We start from the raw sequence: 21,190 nt of genomic DNA on the forward strand, positions 1-21,190 counted from the left end.
GTGGATGAGTGTCTGGATGTCAGTATATCTGTGACCAATTATATGTTAATTCTGTGGGAACATACAAGTGTAGTTGTGGAGAAGGCTACAGAATTGGAAGTGACAGAAAAACTTGCTCCCATAAGTCACTGAATAATTTTATTGTATTAATATCTTTTTAAAACTATTTCCACCCTCATCTTGTTCTTCAGGAGCAATGGAGGCAACATATTTCTTAACTCGACCTGCCTTCCCTTTTCTCTCTTCAGAGGCTGAGATCTTTCCTTATTTTCTTCTGTTCTCTCTGCTACAGTTTTAACTTTGAGCTGGCAGCTTCTCACTTTCCTTTATAATAGACTTTTGAAATGGTCATCTCAAAGCATTTTACCTTTCAGTCATCCGCTGCCTTGGCCGTCCAGTTCAAACTCTCTCATTTCTCTATCAACCTTTGCACAGCTTTTCCTCCTTTTAACCAAGTTGAAACCTCCCATTTTCCTCTACGGCCTGAGCTTTAGATGATGATGAGCTAGACGAAGAAGAGGAATTAGAAGTTGTGAGGCTTCCAGGTCTTCTCTTCAAGAGCCCACCTCAACTGCTACATGATGTTGCTACCTCTCTGCTTCCCACCTACAAAAAAGAAAACAGGAAAAAGATACTCCTAGAGAAATGACTGCGTTGCACCAATTTGGTGTGTAAAAGAATTTACCTCGTTGCACTTTTATTTTAGATAATTTACATTTGTGTAGGCAATTTTACCGTCAATATTTATTGCTGTCATATGTTTTAACATGAAGTTTGCAAGAAAAGTAGGGCCAAGGTCACTTCTTCAGAGCTTCCCATCAAATCCATCATCTTTTGTCTTTTTTTCTCTTTTGCACAGTAAGGCAGTGCTGAGTAGGTACTTGTAGAAGCAAGGGTGCCCTTGAAGTTAATATGGGGAAATGCAGATGAAAATTATCTTTAAATTCACATAATGGGGAGAAAGATTGAGATATTTTAATTCTTCTATTAACATTCCATTAGAAGTCACTTTATATAGTTAAAATTTACCTTAAATAGCCCTAAAATGTAGTTCCTTTGTAGGTTTTAAAATGTAGAGAACTAATTGTTTAATATACTTAAGTGAACCAAAAAAGAAATCTTCAAAATGTGAGCAGTTTTTCTTATGTATCTAAATAACAGAACTCAAGCATCAAATCCCTTCTGATCAAAATAAATCTCTATCAGAAGTAACTGTTTGCAGCCAGTTCACTGCTTTCTTTCTTTGCAAAATCGAGCTGCTCTTTTTGTTCTCCTTCTATTTGTTGTATTTTAACAATATCAAAGCTTGATGATTTCTTTAGAATGTATTCAGAAAAATGGGAAAAATATTTTCATGCAGTGGTCAAATCATAATATCAATAAATGTCTCTGTATAAAAATAGAAATACTTTAATGTTTTTAAATTAAATTCCTTTAATTTAATTGCTTTCTATGTGGTGGTACATTGTTATTGATTAATAAAGGTCAAAAGAGGAAGCAAAAATCAGCTTTAGCCACTAAAAATCAGAAGAGAAATAGTTTGAGGCAACAAAGACAGTCAGAACTTGAGTGGCCAAGATCTGCAAAGAAGAGAAGACCAGACAAGTAGGATGGTCTCTGGTGCTTTTCTCCTCAAGCCATTTGCCAGTTAATGGGTTGTGCCAGGAAATCTATAAGATAGCTGCTAAGAGCTTGAAGAGTGAAGAACAATTACCAGCAGTTTCATGATGGTAGGGAGGCAGAAGATGAATTTCAGGCCTGCCAAAGAGGCCTTGGTAAAAATGCCAAGTTTTCAATTATGGCACCTGAAAGGGCCTAGTCTAGAAACAGGAACAAAACTTAAAGTGGAATGAGTTTTAACAACTGAATACAAGTCTCTCCAACTTTATTCAATATGGTAATTTCCCTCAAAAACAGAATGAATAAATTAACACATTATGGTACATTTACACAATGGAATACCATATAGCCATAAAAAATAAACTCTTGCATACACAATGTGGGTGAATCTCACATACATTATATTGAATGAAAGAAGCTTGGCACCAAAGAATACATACTTTACAATTCCACCTAAAAAATGTTGAAAAATAAGAAAAATTATCTGTGCTGATAGACATCAGAAGAGCACTTAATTTATGAAGATAATGATTGAAAATTATCAAGTCACCTTTGAGATTTTGGATTGCTAGTAATATTCTGCATCTTGATCTGAGTGGCATTTACATGAGTTATTTACAATGTGAAAAGAAGTTTGAAGTATACAGTTAAGATTTGTTTACTTCTCTGTGTGTGTATTAAATTTTAATATAAACATTTACTTGGGAAAAAACTATGCATAAAATATTTGGAAAGAAAAAGCATCAAATTTCCAGGAACATCAATTATTTTTATGTTCTTGAATCAATATTAATTTCTTTTTTTAAAAAAATCCTAAAGATTCTAAAAATTCTTAGGGACAATATTCCAGTGTACTAATTGGAAAAAGTAAAATAGCTTTATTTTAAAACTAGATCTTGCTGTTGTCCTTTTTTCAAGACTCTTTGGGAACTATACTCAAGGATCATAGCTTCTTGGGGTAATTAAAGATTTCAGTTTGATTTTTAGTTACGTAGACAGTTAAGGGCCAACTAAGGTGGTATCACATTACAGAACTGTAGCTTGAGCTGCGAGGACTGCATGAATGGAGGAAGGTGCCAGGAAGGAAAGAGTGAATGCTCCTGCCCAGCAGGTTGAGGTGGCATTCTTTGTGATGAAAATAAATGATACCCTGAGAATTGGGATAAGTACCCCCAAATGACTCCTTTACATATGTTATCCCCGAAATGTTTTAATAAGGTAAGCAATTGATACAGGCAAGAAGCCAATTTATTTGTTGGGCATAAATAATGCCCATGAAGTGCTGAGGTTTTAAACTGAATATGTGATTTTAAAAGGGGATTTTGTGTTCCATAGGAAACTTCATATGCTGCCTCTTGTTTATGCACAGAGTGTAAAATTTAATAAAGGGTCCTAATATTCTACGCTTGTAAAAATCCCTCCATTTAAATAAACCATTAGGCCTTGACAAGCTATTCCCAATGAAGAAAAAAGGAAAGAATTTGTACTACAAAGTGCAATTTAAATGGTCTTGCTTGACTGTTTGCTACTTGGTTTTGTGTGTCTTTTCTTTAAAAAATATATGTTAACACAGCCAATGACACTGGTTTAATATTTTTATACAAGTCTCTCATGAAAAAGTTCAAAGATTTTAAAATGATACTGACCAAAATTCCTTTCCTCCGTGTTTTAAATTAAGGTATACTTTGAGGAGTTTAAACTTCCAAGTGATAAAATAAAATGTATTGACTATCTTTCATCTTTTTAAATTCATCTTATGAATTTTATTTATATAAGTGTTTTGCCTTAGTCTTTGTGACTGGCTTGGAAGACTATATGAACAGATTTTCTTTTGACCTCTCTACATATGGGAAGAGCACAAATGTTGTTTATATTATAGGATATACATGCAAAACTTGAGTTATAATATAGTGAAATGGTTTAACCAAGATTACTCATTAGGGTTTTGAGGACCTTCCTCATGCATCCCTCTGATCATGTTTCTCTGCTGCTCAAAAGCTTTGTCCCTTTTCCTGCACATAAAGTGTACACATCTTACCCAGTCACTAGTGGCCATCAGGCTCTCATAAATCCTTTTTGCTGTTTATCCTAGTCACAAGTCTTGTCCAACCTGTTATTTCCAGCACACTAAACCACACACTACTTAATGCTCTGCACTTTTCATCTTTGTGCCTTTTGCTAAATTGTCGTCTTTGAAGACCTATTGCTGCTTATTGCATGAAGATTTATTTGATGGCCTCAGTCTAATACAGCTATTTATTTTTCAGTTGGATTTAAAATTGTCTCTCTCTATATATTGGATTAAAGTTGCTATGTTCCTGTTCTACATTCCTTGCTAGACTGAAAGCTCACTGGCCAGGTCCTATTCATGCTTATTCATTGTAAATTTCTCCACATTGGAGGCATCCAGTTCATGAATGAACACATGAATAAAACTTGGTGTTGAAACTCCAAGTTATCTTGACCTGCAACTTGACACACTCAACTATATAAAATTGGGATCAAATAAATATTATTGTATGACTATTAGTAAGTCAATATTTACCTTATATTGTAAGTTTCATTGATAAATATGCATCTTCCAATTGCCTGATTCCTAACAAAACATAAAAACTAAAAAATCTATCTCACACACATAAGAATAAACTAAACTAAAAACTAAAAATATATAAATAATTTAAAAACTAAAAAATAAAAAAAACCTAAAAAATCTATCTCCAACACATAAGAATAAAATATATGTGATATAAAACTAATATAGAAATATTGAAAACGAGCTTGCTGATAAAATAAAGATCAGATGGCATCTTCTTTGGCTTTAGAAAACCTTGGGGATCTCTTAAATATTTATATATTGCAATAAAGGGGAGTCTACCCCTGAAAACAGAACAATCTTCTTTGCACTTTCTTTCTCTCATTCCTTTTGCAAAAATGAAAACAAAACAATCCATTTAAGGGAAATGAAAAACAACGTTCATTAATTTTTTTAATGAAAAGAGGGAAGTGGAAATATTTTCTTGAACATCTATATCAGTCAGGGGTGCTGGCTCATGCCTGTAATCCCAACACTTTGGAAGGCTGAGGCAGGAGGATCACTTGAGGCCTGGAGTTTGAGGCCAGCCTGGGCAACATAGCAAGACCTAGTCTCTGCAAAAAAATTAAAAATAAATAAATAAATCCCTTTAAACTACAATAAGTGGAAGAGACTAATAATTAATTGCCTATATTTTTAAGATCACCAGCTTTTCAAATGCAGCAAAATAAATGAAAAAAAAAAAACTTTCAACAGGGATACAGGAAGTAACTTTTCCCATTGAGTAGATCTTCTAGCCCAATATGTTTATGAGTCTATAAGAAAATATCTATTTTGATTTCTTAGCTATTTCTTTAAATTGTATTGAAACAATTTTAAAATGATCACATATTACTTAATTTTAATAGCACATTTTAGAACCCCATTTCTTCTGAAAATATTTCATATTGAAATCATTTACTATTTTGAAACTCTATCCAGTGGAATGAAAAGATAGAAGTATTTTTCATATGACAAATAAGTAGACCAAAACACGGGAGGAGAGATTTATGACTTTTTTTACATCATCCAGGTATTAGGTTTGGAGCATGTTTGTTTAAAATTTTTCTTCCCCAGGACTTTTGCACTGTTTGATGCTAACAAAGTATTTGACAAATCTATATATGATAATCATAGTTTTTCATACATATATGCTAATCATAGTTTACTTTGTGAGGGAGTGCCAAATTATAATGTCGGTTTGTCTATATTGATGAGTTGCTATAATCCAGACACTATGCAAGCCATTTAAACTTCCTCAGCTTCATTTTACAGGTATACTTTTTAAAAATTCCCCCTTCCACAGTTGCTATTAAAACTCAAATATTAACAAAATGTAAATTAATAATATAGGCCTCAACAAATGTTTGTTTCCAGTCTCTCGTTTTCTCTTTTATTTTCTTTTTTCCCTTTCAGAGTAGCCTATGGCTTGAAAGCAAAGAGAGGGTAAGTAAGAAGGCAAGTTTCATATTAGCATCTGAAATGGGGGCAAGGGATGAATGGAGCAGATTATATAAATGTAATTTTATAACATTTAACCTATTATGATAAAATCTCAATTACAATGATTACTGAAATTATCTCAAGAGCTATATTTGCTTACATTAAAATGTAAAGTCACAATTTCCCAATTTATTGTTTTTATACGGCACTAACAAATCTAAAACTATTCTAAAAAAGAAAGTTTATTTTTAAAATAATGACTCTTCAATGCTTGGCAATCTTACTCGATGAAAATTGTTTTCCTTTGAACATGGTCACAAGTCAAATCTTATTTACTCAAGTTTTAAAAAACAATAGGGAGTGTATTAGTTTCCTAGGGCTGCCATAACAAAGTAACAAAAACTAGGCTGCTTAAACACCAGAAATTTATTGTCTCACAGTTCTAGAGGATGGAAGTATGAGATCAAAGTGTTGGCAGAATTGGTTCTTTCTGAGGGCTGTGAGAAAAAACCTGTTCCATGACTCTTGCCTAGCTTCTGGTGGTTTGCTGGCAATCTTTGGCATTCCTGGCTTGTAGATCCATCACCGTGATCACTGCCTTTGTCTTCACCCGGCATTCTTCCTGCGCGCATGTCAGTCTCTGTGCCTAAATTTCCTTTTCATAACGATGCCAGTCATACTTGATTAGGCTGTACCCTAATGACCCTATCTTAACTAATTTCCAAATAAAGGTCACAGTACAGGTACTAGGGATAATGTTTTCAACATCTTTGGTGGAGGAACATAATCTAATCCATAACAGACATCGTCTTTGAATCCAAAATGTCTATTTGTTTATCTAGAAAGTCACCTCACTCATTGAGTGCCTCATATGAGAGTAGTAGTGTTGTATAGTGCTAATATTTTCTTCTAACACTGTAATTTATACTTACTGCAAGTGACCTGGAATTAACTAACTGGCCCTTTTATAAGGCCAATCCCATTTCAGGCTTTACCACATTTGCACTGACACAATCGTAACTAAACCTACAGATAGAACTTTCAACTACTTCTTAAATTGCCAAGTATTTTTAGGCTCAAGGGAGCTTACATTGGACTTGCATACGCATATTTTTCTCTTCTTATCCCCATTCTACCTCTCCATTTCCCCACTCCACTTTCACTATATTTAAAGCTCAAAATGTCCAAATGTGTTTATAAAACACAGAAATGAACAATCATGAATAATTTTTTTCAAAACATAGTTCAAGGAAATCCAGTCATCCCAGCCAAGCCCTCTGGAGATAATATGTAGTGGAATCTAGGAATATTATAGAATGTAGGTTATTGACTTCTCAACCAATCAAACATATAAACTCACTTATGTGGACATTTACCCTATTCTCCTGGCCACAAGCAATATAAATAAGTAAAATATGCATGTCAGACAGTACGTTAAATGTGACAAGTGTTTAGGAGAAAAATAGGGCATAGAAATCGATGTGAAAGGATGTCAGACTGTGAAATTTTAGATAGAATGTCCAGGGATGGTCGCACTGAGAAGATAACTTTAGAGTAAAGGACAAAAGGGAATAAGGAATTCAGATACATAGCTCCCTGCAGGGAGACAACTGAGGATGATGTTCCAAGCAGAGGGAAAAACTCATGTGAAAGCACCAAGAAGGGAACATGCCCGGAATGCTAGACGAATGTCGAGTAAACACACAGAATATATGAAAAGATATTCAACCTCATTAGTAATGAGGAAAATGCAAATTCAAGCCACTATAAGAAAGCTTAAATTTTAAAATATCAATAATAAATATTAGGGAGATTGGGTTGTATATTGCTACACCATTTTGGAAAAATGTGCCTGCTAAAGCTGAAAATACACATAGGTTACGACCCTACAGTTTGATTTTTTAATACAGACCTAAGATAATGCAAAACATGTATACTAGGAGACATGCATTAAAATGTTCATAGCAGCATTTTTTACCATAGTCAGAACTGAAAACAATCCAATGTCTTCAATAATAGAATGATTAAATAACTTGGGGCATATTCATGAGTATATGGAGTAACGCTGAGTGAAAGCAGCCAGGAAAAAATATATATATAGTATGACTCAATTAAAAAATATATGTATAGTATATTCATATATTTGAACTAAACAAAAGGGAGTGTTTAACAATGCCAGCTTAGATGGTATAAACAAAAGCAAGGAAATGATTCTTCTAGCATCCCTAGTAATGGTAACTTTAGGAGAGAGGCAATGATTGAGAGGGGGCACAGAGGACACTGACAATATTTTATTTTGTAGTCTGGATGGTAGTTACACAGGTGTTTGCTTTCTGACAAACAATTGCACTTTCAAAAAGGAAAAAAGAATTGAATTCAAGAACTGAAAATAAGACAAAGCAAATTAACTGCTAATTTTTCTTATAGTCCCCATGTCAAAAGAGCCTGCCTACTGCAAGATCATATTATGTTTCTTTTGCTTTTGTGCTTGAGGCAACTTTAGAAAGAGATAGAGCGCTGCCGGGCGCAGTGCCTCAGGCACTTTGGGAGGCCAAGGCGGGTGAATCACGAAGTCCGGGGTTCGAGACCAGCCTGGCCAACATGGTGAAACGTTGTCTCTACTAGAAATACAAAAATTAGCAGGGCATTGTGGCAGGTGCCTGTAATCCCAGCTACTAGGGAGGCTGAGGTAGAATTGCTTGAACCCAGGAGGCGGAGGTTGCAGTGAGCCAAGATTGCGCCACCGCACTCTAGCCTGGGTGACAGAGCAAAACTCCACCAAAAAAAAAAAAAAAAAAAAAAAGGTAGAGCACTATAACAGGAACGAAAGAGGGACACAAAGCACTTCAATCATTTTAGACCAAGGAAAGGGATTACAGAGAACAAAAATCTTCATCTCACTTGACAGTCTGATTGACTAGTATTCTGATTGAGTGTGGGACCATTCATGAGTGATGGGCAAAATAATTCTGTGACCAATTATTAATATCTATTAGTAGATATTTGTCATACTTATCCTAAGTTGCAGAGTTCTTAGTACACAGATTCGCTCCAAATCTCGAAGAAAAGTGAGTTTGGGGAGGGAATCGTTCAATTAAGCCTGGGCTTTAAAAAAAGCCCCCATGCAGTGATATAAATTTAGCCTGCATTTTACCTTCTGAGTAAAAATAGGGCATGTGTATTGTGAGTGTTGGGGGTGTGCTGGTGGTAACATAGTGTGGAATGTGAGGTAGGGAATGATTTCTCAGAAATAGGAAATCATTAAAGACTTACCCAGCAAAGAAGATAGGTAATGTAAAATTGACGTGAAGCACAAAGATTTTTCTTTGCACAGTCTTTTTACACTTGTATTTAAAAAGCACTATTGGCTTAAAATTCATTGGGGAAAATGTGGAAATATTGGAAATGACACCAACTTGGATGGAGACAGTTGGATTAAGTGAAGAAACCTGTCGTAGGGGCTTGCTAAAAAGCTTCCTGAGAGCCTGGCAGGATGAGTCCGGCTAAGAGGCTGAATGCAAGGCTGGCTTACTAGAAGGCTGGCCTAGTGGCTTGCTGCATGGCAGGCTTAGCGAAAGGCTGTTGAGGAGGGTAGCCAAGTAGCAGGCTGTCTGGCTGGGCGAGAGGCTTGCTGAAAAACTGTTTCAAACACTGGTTGCATGGAAGGCTGGTCTTGAAGCCGGCTGGCGAGGAGGATGGCTTACAGGATTGCTGAGCGGCTCACTGAGAGTCTGGCTACAATTCTGGCCGGGATGGTGGTGGGCTAGGAGGCTTGTCAAGAGGCAGGCATCCTGGATGGTCAGAGAGGCTTGCTGGGATGCTGTCCGACACATGGGCTGCATGAGAGGCTGGTCTTGAAGTTTGCTGGCTGGGAGGCTGGCTTAGAGGGTTGGCTGGGAGGCTGGATGGTGGGCTCCAGAGAGCCTGTTTGAGAGGCTGTCTGTCTGAGACGCTGCCTTAAAAGCATTCTAAATGGACTGCAAGGTGCCAGGCTGGTGGAGTCCAGCTAAGAGGCTGAATGGAAGGTAAGCTTTTTAGGGTTCTGGCCTCGAGTCTGGCTGCACTGGAGGCTAAATGAGAGGCATTTAAAAGGCTGGCCGAGTGTCAGTTTTTCTGGGTGGGCAGAGGCTTGTTGGAATGCTGTTCAAAACACTGGCTGCATGGGACGCTGGTCATGAGGCTGGCTGGTTAGGAGGCTGGCTTAGTGGCTTGAGGGGCTTTTTGAAAAACAGGATGGCTGAAAAGGTGGTTAAGTCTCCTTCTGGCAGGCTGGCTGGCTAGGAAGCTGGCCCAGAGGAAGGTAGGCTGGGAGTCCAGGAGTCTTGCTGGGAGGCTGGCCGAAACGTTGGCTGCCTAAGAGGCTGCTCTTGAGCCTGGCTGCCTACATCGCTGGTTTAGAGGCTTGCTGAGTGGCCGGATGAAAGGTGAAGTAAGAGGTTGACTGGCTGTGAGTCTCGCCAAGAGCCTGTGTGAGAGGCTGAGAGGCCACATTAAATGCTTGTGGAAAGGCTAAGGGCCCAGTAGGCTGAGTCTGGCTAGCAGGATGGGTGGGAGGCTGGCTTACTAGGAGGCTGACATACAGGCTGGCTGTAGGAGAGGCAGGCCAGGCTCAGAGGCAATCTTAGAGGCTTACTGAGTGGCTGGTTGTCTGGCCTGGCTAGAGGCTTGCTGAAAGGCTGGTGAAGATGCTGGCTGTGTGGGAGGCTGGTGTTGAGGCTGGCTGGTTAGCTTGCTGGCTTAGAGTCTTTCTCAGCAGTTTGCTGGAAGGCTGGCCAAGATGCTGGTGGCCTGGAAGGCTGGTCTAGAGGATGGTAGTTTAGGAGGCTTGCTTACAAGCCTCGTTGAAATGCTTTATGAGAGTCTGGCTCACCAGGAGACAGGCCGAGAGACTGTGGGAGAGGGCGGCTGTCTGTCTGAGATGCTCCTGTAAAGAATTGCTAAAACGTTTCCTGAGAGCCTGGCAGGATGAGTTTGGGTAAGAGGCTGAACACATGGTTCGTTAGGATGCTGGCATAGAGGCTTGCTGCATAGGAGGCTAAGCAAAAGGCTACTGAGAAGCCTGGCCATGTGGCAGGTTGTCTGGCTGGATAAAAGGCTTGCTGGAAAGCTGTTCCAAACACAGCCTGCATGGAAGGCTGGTCTTGAGGCTGGCTGTCTAGAAGGATGGCTTACATGCTTGCTGAGAGGCTCACGGAGAGGTTGGTTGGCTGAGAAGCTGGCTAAGATTCTGGCCGGCATGGTGGCTGGCTAGGAGGCTTGTCAAGAGGCAGGCAGGCTGGATGGTCAGAGAATTTCCCTGGGAGGCTAATGGCATTTGAGGCTGGTCTAGAGGACAGCAGATTTCAAGGCTGGCTTACAGTCTTGCTGAAAGGCTGCAAGAGAGCCTGGTGCACAGGTAGACTGACTGAGAGTCTGTGTGAGAGGCTGTTTGTCTGTCTGAGAGGCTGCCATATAGGCTTGCTAAAAAGTTTCCTGGGAGTCTTGCAGAATGTGTCTGGCTAAGAGGGTAAATGCAAGGATGGCTTGTTAGGAGGTTGGCCTAGTGGCCTGCTGCATCAGAGGCTAACCAAAAGTCTGGTGAGGAGGCTGACCAAGTGGCAGTATGTCTGGCTGGGTGAGAGTTTTGCTGGAAGTCTGTTCAACACACTGTCTGCACTGGAGGCTGGTCTTGAGGCAGGCTGGCTGAGAGGATGGCTTACAGGCTTGCTGAGAGGCTGCGTGGCGGAAAAGCTGGCTAAGAGTCTAGCCAGCACGCTGGCTGGCTGGGAAGCTTGCCAAGAGGCAGACAGGCTGGATGGCCGAGAGGCTGGCTGGGAGGCTGTCTGAGACGCTGGCTGCAGGAGGGGCTGGGCTTGAGGCTTGCTGGCTGGGAGGCTGGGTGAGAGGCTTTCTGTGAGGCTGGCAGGTAAGCTGGCATAGAGCCTGTTTGAGAGGCTGTCTGAGAGGATGTTTTAAAGGCATGCTAAAAGGCCTGCTTGAACCCAGCAGGCAGATTCCAGTTAAGAGGCCGAATGGAAGGTGGTTTGTTAGTAGGCTGACCTAGAGTCTGCCTGCATTGGAGGCTAAACGAGAGGCTAGTTAGGAGGCCATCCGAGTGGCAGGTTGCATGGCTGTGCGGGAGGCTCGTTGGAAGGCTGGTCGAAATGCCGGCTGCATGGGAGGCTGGTCGTGAGGTTGGTTGGCTAGGAGTCTGGCTTAGAGGCTTGTTGAGAGGCTTTTTGAGAGGCTGAATGGCCAAGAAGTAGGCTAAGATTCTTGCTCACAGGCTGGCTGGCTAGGAGACTGGCCCAGAGGCAGGCAGACTGGAAGGTCAAGAGGCTTCCCAAGACGCTGGCTGCATGGGGCTGCTGGTCTTGAGCCTGGCTGGCTACGTGGCTAGCTTAGAGGCTTGCTGAGAGGCTTCTTGAGGAGCTGCTTGGCTGAGAAGCCAACTAAGAGTCTGATTGGCAGGCGGGCTGGGTGGTTAGAAGACTGGCCAAGAGACAGGCAGGGTGGATGTCCAAGAGGCTTGCTAGGAGTGTGGTCGATATGATGGCTGCACGGGAGGCTGGCTTAGAGGCTTCTTGAGAGGCTTTTTGAGAGGCTGGATGGCCGAGAACTCGACTAAGATTCTTGCCAATGGGCTGGCCGGGTAGGAGCCTGGCCCAGGGGCAGGCAGGCTGTGTAGCCAAGAGGCTTGCTCAGAGGGTGGCCCAGACACTGAATGCAGGTAAAACTGGTCTGGAGCCTGGCTGACAATGTTATTGGCTTAGAGGCTTGCTGAGAAGCTAGATAACAGGCTGGATAAGATGCTGGCTGGTTAGGAGTCTGGCTGAATCCCGTGTAAGAGGTTGTCTGAGAAGCTACCTTAAATGCTTCTTAAATCGCTTGCTGAGAGTCTGGCAGGCTGAATTTTGCTAGGAGGCTAGGTAGAAGGCTGTGTTTTAGGAGGTTGGCCTAGAGTCTGGCTGCATGGGAGGCTGGCCATGAAGCTAGCTAGTAGGCGGGCTGAGTGGCAGGTTTTCTGGCTGGGCGAGTGGCTTGCTGGAAGGCTGTTTGAAACAGTGTCTGCATGGGAGGCTGGTCTTGAGGCTGGCTGGCTGGGAGGCTGACATAGAGGCTTGCTGAGAGGTGTGCTGAGAGCCTGGATGAGAGGCTGGTTGGCTGGCAGAGAGCCTGTGTGACAAGCTGTCTGTCTGAGAGGCTGCCTTAAATGCTTGCTAAAAGGCTTGCTGAGAGTTTGGCAGGCTGAGTCTGGCTAAGAGGCTGGGTGGCAGGACAGCTTGTTAGGTGGCTGGTCTAGAAGCTGTCTTCATGTGAGGCTAACCAAGAGGCTGGCTAGGAGGCTGGCCAAGTTGCAGGTTTTCTGCCTGGGTGAGAGGCTTGTTGGAAGGCTGTTCAAAATGCTGGCTGCATGGAAGCCTGATTTTGAGGCTGGCTGGCTGGGAGGCTGCCCGAAAGGCTGCCTGAGAGTCTGTCTTAGAGGTTTACTGAGAGACTGGTTGGTTGGGATGTCGGCTGAGAGCAAAAACCATGTCACTTCCTAGCTTCTTTTCCAATATTTAGATGATTTGCCCCAATCAAAAGCACACTGAGGAAATTAACCTGTGTGTTAAGCATTGACTTTTTTTCTTCTCCACTTCAGGGCTCATGGACCAGGATAATTTTCTTACTCTAGTACAGAATTTCTCAACTACTTTGCATTCATCATACATACTAAATCTGTTTGGCACACTGACCATCACTAATGTCTCCAAGATACTGTGAAAGCTGAAGGAGCAGTACTTCAGGACACATCCATCAACCGAGCTTGAGAATCCTTATTCACGTTAGTATTCATCAGAATGATTAACTGCAAAACTCTGTAAAAACCTGATACACATACTAAATTCACACTTGATTCCACACACTTATTGCCTGACAACATAAAACTTCACTCTACAGGGTATGACCATTTCTTGGTTCTTTGCAACAAAAGCTCCTAAGATGGTAGACGATCTCCAAATAGTGGTCACTCACTGTGACACTACCCAATGGCAAACAAAAAAAGGGGGAAAAAATAAAGGCACACTTAGATCAGTAATAAAATAAAATCATTCATTCAACGGAGACTTTTTAGATCTTTTCTATTAGGTTGCGATATTAGTGTGCAGGCCACAGAGATACATTATGTGCCATTTTATGAACAGGATACATATGAATAAACATTAAGATTTAACTGTACAGTAGTTGCTATCCCCGTGTATTTAAAATGTGGCTACTTGGAACTGAAACATGCTATGAGTATGAAACACACACCAATTGTCAAAGAATATATGCACATAACATAGAGAACATGAAATGCTTCATTGTGTATTTATTTATAATAATTACCAGTTGAACTAGACAACTGAAAATCACGTATGTGGCTTATATTTGTGGTGCATGCTGTATTTATCTTGGATACCAGTAGTCTTAAGTTCAGCGTTTGAGTTATCCCCACACTGCATGTGTTCATATTAATAAATCAAAGAGGGCCCATATTGAGCTTCTGCAAAATAATTTTTGGGGAGACTATGGCAGGAAGAGTTCTGTCATTTAAAAAGATTAAAATAATTTTAAAAAGCTTAGAAATTATTGATCTGTGCTTTTAAAAAGGATATCACAACTATTTTACCTGGTGTATTTGTTCGTGGCTGAGTAACTTCAGTTATACTGTGAGTCAGAAGTTCTGGTCTGTAAAAATAGAGTTGATATTACTAATAAAGCATTTGTTTGTTTGTTTTTGTTTTTATTTTTGTTTGTTTGTTTTTGAGACAGAGTCTCGCTCTTTCGCTCAGGCTGGAGTGCAGTGGTGCGATCTTGGTTCACTGCAAGCTCCGCCTCCTGGGTTCACGCCATTCTCCTGCCTCAGCCTCCCGAGTAGCTGGGACTACAGGCGCCCACCACCATGCCCGGCTAATTTTTTATATTTTTAGTAGAGACGGGGTTTCACCATGGTCTCGATCTCCTGACCTCGTGATCCACCTGCCTCAGCCTCCCAAAGTGCTGGGATTACAGGCATGAGCCACTGTGCCTGGCCAGTAATAAAGCATTTAGAGGAAACTTAAAGGCTTTTCTCACACAGCTGTGCATTGATAATTATTTTTAAATAAGGTTGATTCTGTCTTCATTTTGTAGTAAAAAAAAATCATTTTGGTGACTTGACTTTGTTTTGAAAATGGCAATTCAGACATTCAGGTGAGACCACCTAGATGTCTCCAACGTCATCTTATATTTAAGATAAATATGCAAGTCACTTCTCCCCAAACCAGCTCATTTTTATTTCTGAATCTTAGATAAACTGTCCCAAGCCACAGCCAGAAGCAACTTGCTTCTTAAATGTTTCCTCTCCCTTGTAACTCAGTCCCGACAAACATACACAGATGCACAACCCCAATCAGGAAGCAACATTTATCCTTCAACCCTCCTTCCATGAGTAGAGAGAGGCCTTCTCTTTCTATCCCCTACACTCAAACTACTCAGTCTGTTACCCTTCAAAATCATGCCAGAATAAACCTTTCTAAAGATCCAAATTATTTTAAGAGGGATCTGCTTCGAGACCATTTAGTGACTGGTACTGTTTTCGTAGGATCTGAGGCCTTCCTCCGCATAGCCACCCAAATCTATCCATGCAGTCCCACTATGCCCACATGGCACGCCTTACTCCACACAGAATGGGTGAGATATGTGAATATGTGAGCATATCTGACACTTCCCTGCCCCTACTTAGATGATTTCCTTTATTTAAAACACTTTCCCACTTTTCTATATGCATAAGTGACCTATCTGGGTATGCCATCCTTGCCTTCTCCCCTAAAAATGCTCAAAAATTCATTTTATTTTATTTTATTTTATTTTTTTGGAGACAGAATCTTGCTGTGTCACCCAGGCTGGAGTTCAGTGGCATGATCTTGGCTCACTGCAACCTCCGCCTCCCGAGTTCAAGCAATTCTTCTGCCTCAGCCTCCTAAGTAGCTGGGACTACAGGCACCTGCCACCAAGCCTGGCTAACTTTTTCTTGTATTTTTAGTAGAGATGGGGTTTCACTATATTGGCCAGGCTGGTCTTGAACTGACCTCGTGATCTGCCCGCCTCAGCCTCCCAAAGTGCTGGGATTAAAGGAGTGAAACACCATGCCTGGCCTCAACAATTCTTTATTGCATTTTTCTTTGTAGTAAGCCTCCAAAGGACAGGGTTCTTGTTAGACCCAATTTTGCACATCTGATGCTTATAGTAAATAAATATTTGTTCAATAACTGAATCTAAATGTTAATGCCTCAATTTTAGTTGCCAAATGTAGAGAAGTTGTGATAAGAGGGGAACCAAAGGCCTATCTTCATCAAATTAATATTTTCTTAGTGAACACATTGAATTTATTTCTGCAGATTATCATCTTACCTTTTATAACAAATTTAATTTGACTTCCCACTTGAATGATGTTTTCCAGCCTTGGGATTCTATACCATGAGGGACTTCTGAGAGGAATGTTTTCTGGGCAGTCCTTCCATATACAGATCATCTGGGTGTGCCTCAAATTTTTGGTACAGAACAGTCTCTGCTTCAGTGCTCCCCAAGTCTTCAGCTGAAAAAATTCAAAGCAATTCACAGGACTATGTTTGTGCTGAAATCAGATTTTAGTACAATCCAAAGCAAGGCACATGTCAATTTTGTTTTTAAATTGGGAAGACTCTAGAAATGTACTAATTATTGAAATAGACAAAGGCAAGTAGAAATTATTGAAACAGCAAAGGCAAGTAGAAAGGACCCATCATCAACAGCCAGATTGAGGCAGATTTAAGTGTCCTGGTCCTAAGATAATCTTAATAGCTCTAAGATCCCAAAAGATTAATCTTTGTTTTTCAATATCCTAAGAAAGAAAAAGAGAAAGAAAAGCATGATATACAATACAGAACACAACCTAACTACAACCTGGAAGTAGCCTTTTGCTACTAATTGCTCCTGGCCGTGATAACCCTCCTCCATTGGCTGCTGCACACTGCTGTGTTTCAGGCTACACTTTCATCTGCACCGCAATGATGAGATCAATGCTCTTCACCCCTTCAACCTCGTGAGCACGCGATTTTAAATGAACTAATGTTCCACAATGAAGTCATGGAATGGGAAATAATAAAAGCAGAGGCTGGTTTAGATTAAAAGAGGCATGACAACTAAAGTTAATGCATAAGTTCATTTGGATCCAGATTTAAGGCAATACTTTTCAGATAAGGAGGAAATGAGATACTCTTCAGGTAAGTGAGGAAACTCAACTAAAAACCTCATATAAGCTCATACCAAAAAAATCATTCTGTATTTGGTCAGATGTAATGAGACTGTGGTTGTTCAGCAAAGTCTCAGAATACAAAATTAATGTGCAAAAATCACAAACATTACTATACACCACCACACAAGCAGAGGGCCAAATCATGAATGAACTCCCATTTCCCAGTTGTTACAAAGAGAATAAAATCCCTAACAATCCAGCTACTAACAAGGGAAGTGAAGGACCTCTTCAAGGAAAAATACAACCACTGCTCAAGGAAATTAAGAGGACAAACAAATAGAGAAACATTCCATGCTAGGCCAGGCATGGTGGCTAATGCCTGGAATCCCAGCACTTTGGGAGGCTAAGGTGGGCAGATCACAAGGTCAGGATTTCGAGACCAGCCTGTCCAAGATGGTGAAACCCTATCTCTACTAAAAATACAAAAATTAGCCGGGCGTGGTGGCGGGTGCCTGTAGTCCCAGCTACTTAGGAGGCTGAGGCAGGAGAATAGCTTGAACCCAGGAGGCTGAGGTTGCAGTGAGCCGAGATCATGCCACTGCACTCCAGCCTGGGCAACTGAGTGAGACTCCATCTCAAAAAAAAAAAAAAAAAAAGAAAAAGAAAAACATTCCATGCTCACAGATAGGAAGAATTGATGTCATGAAAATGGCCATTGAATCTATAAAATAATTTATAGATTCAATGCTATCCTCATTAAGCTACCATTTATATTCTTCACAGAATTTGAAAAAAATTATTTTAAAATTCATGAAACCAAAAAAGACCCTGAGCCTGAATAGCCAAGACAATCCTAAGCAAAAAGAACAAAGCTGGAGGCATAATGCCATCTGACTTTAAACTGTACTACAAGGCTACAGTAACCAAACAACACGGTACTGGTAGAAAAACAGACACATAGAACAATGGAACAGAATAGAGCACTCAGAAATAAAACTGCACACCTACAACCATTTGATCTTCAACAATGCTGGCAAAAACAAGCAATAAGGAAATAACTCCCTATTTAATAAATGATGCTGGGAGAACTGGCTAGCCATATGCAGAAAACCGAAACTGGACCACTTCTTTACATTTTATATAGAAATTAACTCAAGATGGATTAATGACTTAAATGTAATACCCAAAAACTATAAAAACCCTAGAAGAAAATCTAGGCAATACCATTCAGGACACAGACATGAACGAAGATTTCATGACAAAAACTCCAAAAGCCATTGCACAAAAAGCAAAGATTGACAAATGGGATCTAATTAAACTAAAGAGCTTCTGCACAGCAAAAGAAACTATCATCAGAATAAACAGACAACCTATAGAATAGGAGAAAATCTTTGCAATTTATCCATCTGACAAAGTTCTAATATCTGGAGTCTACAACGAACTTAAACAAATTTACAAGAAAAATCAACCCCATTAAAAAGTGGGCAAAGAACATGAACAGACGCTTCTCAAAAGAAGACATTTACGTGGCCAACAAACATATGAAAAGAAGCTCAAAATCATTGATTATTAGACAAATGTGAATCCAAACCACAATGAGATACCATTTCACTCCAGTCAGAATGGCAGTTATCAAAAAGTCAAGAAACAACAGATGCTGGCAAGGTTGTGGAGAAATAGGAACACTTTTACAACGTTGGCGAGAATGTAAATTAATTCAACCATTGTGGAAGACAGTGTGGCAACTCCTCAAAGATCTAGAAGGAGAAATACTACTTGACCCAGCAATCCCATTGCTAGGTATATACCTAAAGGAATATAAATCATTCTATTATAAAGACACATGCACACATATGTTCACTGCAGCACTATTCACAACAGTAAAGACATGGAATCAACCCCAATGCCCATCAATGATAGACTGCATGAAGAAAATGTGGTGCATATGCACCACGGAATATCATGCAGACATAAAAAGAAACAAGATCATGTCATCTGCAGGGACATGGATTGAGCTAGAAGTCATTATTCTCCGCAAACTAACGCAGGAATAGAAAACCAACAACCACATATTCTCACTTATAAATGGGGGCTGAATTACAACACACGGACGCATGAGGGGTAACAACACACACTGGGACCTGTTGTGGGGGCAGGAGGAGGCAGAGCATCAGGAAGAATAGCTAATGGATACTGGACTTAATACCTAAGTGATGGGTTGATCTGTGCAGCAAACCACTAGGACACACATTTACCTATGTAACAAACCTGCTCATCCTGCACATGGACCCCAGAACTTAAAGGCTGAAGGAAAAAAAAACAAACTTTAGTGCTGTCCAGGGATGCACACTGAACAGATAAAATGGTGTGATGGTTGTGATTTGCTTTATAATATTCCTGTAAAGAGAGATAAATGGGCCAGGCGCGGTGGCTCACACCTGTAATCCCAGCACTTTGGAAGGCTGAGGCGGGTGGATCATGAAGTCAGAAGATCGAGACCATCCTGGCTAACATGCTGAAACCCCATCTCTACCAAAAATACAAAAAATTAGCTGGGTGTGGTGGCACGTGCCTGTAGTCCCAGCTACTTGGGAGGCTGAGGCAGGAGAATCGCTTGAACCCAGGAGGCAGAGGTTGCAGTGCGCCAAGATGGCACCACTGCACTCTAGCCTGGGCAACAACAGAGCAAGACTCCGTCTCAAAAAAAAAAAAAAAAAAAAGGCAGATGAATGGATAGATGAACAAAATGTGGGACAATCTTAATGATCACAGAAATTGACTAATCAGTATTCTAGTGTTCATTATACTATTTTCTCTACTTTTGAATAAGCATAAAAATTGTAATTGAAAGATAAAAATAAATATACTAAACCTTGCTTTGAAACCACATCCAAACAGTACTCTAAAAAGAAAGATTCAAGCAATTTACGGTATATGTAGTTAAAAAATAACTACATGAATTCTGCAAACAGCACACAATTCGTGACCTAAGTGTGTAGTTGCCAACCGAGCTGCACCTAAAGCTGGTCTTTGACGACTCGGAATGCCATGAAGCCCACTTCAAATCCATGGAGAAGGTAGAGCTCCTCGCCCAGGAGGGTTGGCTTCTGTGCACTGAAAGTCAAAGGGTTTGTTTCAGGAGAAGATGAGGGCCCCAGGGTCATGGGAACGCAGATCCCCACTGCAGCCTTCCTTGCTCATGACTGCTTATGGCACTTCCAGGTGTGGAGTTTGTGGTACCTCCTGTGCCCCTAAATGTCACAATGCATGCTACATGACCAACATCCTCAGACATTTCTGCTGGCTTAGAGAACACTTTAATGCCACAGATTCACTCTATGAATGTTTGTTGAGCACCTGCTTGAGAAGGAAGTAAGACAGGCACGATCTGGGTTGTCAGAGCTACTGTGCTGCAGTGGGTGGAAAAAAAGCCAGCAGCACTTCGTGGAAAATGAAAGGATGATGAGTCAGCAAGCCTCAAGGCTGAGGTGAGACAGTGCTCAGTGAAGACCTCTCCAATATGGTGATGTCGAAAACTGTGACACAAATACAAAGGAGAGCCACAGAAAGCCCTAAAGAAAGAGCATTCCACAACCACCACCCCTCAGCATGACAGTGCCAGGAGGCTGTGACTTGATTGGAAGAAAGGTACACAGACCTCCATGGTGGCTGGCACAGAGCAAGCAATCCACAGAAGGGATGTGAGGATGGCAGAGGAATGGCAGGGGGTTCACCTATGCCCCTGCAGGCCCAGTCAGGGCCTATTAGTTTATTCCAGGTACAGCGGGAAGCCACTACAGATGACAGACTAGAGAATGACAGGCTCCACCTTCTACTTTCAATGAAACTGACCTGGCTGCTCTGTGGCATGGCTTTGACTGATTGCTGGAGGGCAGTGAAGGAGGATGGGGTATGTTCTGGGATTTGTGTTCAGGGCAGAATCAGCAGGCCTTGCTAAGCTGGATGTGGGAAGGGGGGAAAGCAACACCTCAAGGTAACTTCTGGGCCTCTGGCCAGGGAGACCCAGAGATGAGTGTGTTGGAGGAGAATGGGGACTCTTCCTGGGATAGGTCAGGTCCCAGAAGGGGTCAAACATGTAGATGAATACGAAGGTCCAGTGTGAGAATTTTCAGGGCCAGGAATGAGAGTCCTGAAGATACAGACAATGTAATATTTTTAAGATGTGGGCAGAGTGGGATTATTTTAGTTTTCGAGATAGCATCTTTCTCTGTCACCTACGCTGGAGTGCAGTAGCAAGATAAGGACTCACCGCAGCCTCAACCTCCTGGGCTCAAGCAATCTTCCCACTAAGTTTTTATTTTGTTCAAGAAATG

General features: G+C 41.0%; 1 long non-coding RNA gene across 4 annotated transcripts in view; it reads right to left on the reverse strand.

The window, feature by feature from the left end:
- Positions 1 to 20,462, reverse strand: part of LOC115931859 (uncharacterized) — a 61,536-nt gene extending 41,074 nt beyond the window's left edge. For 2 of the 4 annotated variants that reach the window (XR_004068294.3, XR_008674689.2), the window contains exons 1-4: positions 19,874 to 20,462; positions 16,034 to 16,217; positions 14,271 to 14,329; positions 368 to 900 (exon numbers count right to left, since the gene is read on the reverse strand). This is a non-coding gene — a long non-coding RNA (uncharacterized lncRNA). Of the gene's footprint in view, positions 1 to 128; positions 4,768 to 9,167; positions 13,641 to 14,270; positions 14,330 to 16,033; positions 16,218 to 19,873 lie in introns of those variants that run through there. The other 2 variants (XR_010132424.1, XR_010132425.1) reach the window with 2 other exon arrangements.
- Between the last annotated feature and the right edge of the window lie 728 nt (positions 20,463 to 21,190).

This window comes from Gorilla gorilla, chromosome 22, assembly GCF_029281585.2.
Source record: "Gorilla gorilla gorilla isolate KB3781 chromosome 22, NHGRI_mGorGor1-v2.1_pri, whole genome shotgun sequence".
Taxonomy (NCBI): Eukaryota; Metazoa; Chordata; class Mammalia; order Primates; family Hominidae; genus Gorilla; species Gorilla gorilla.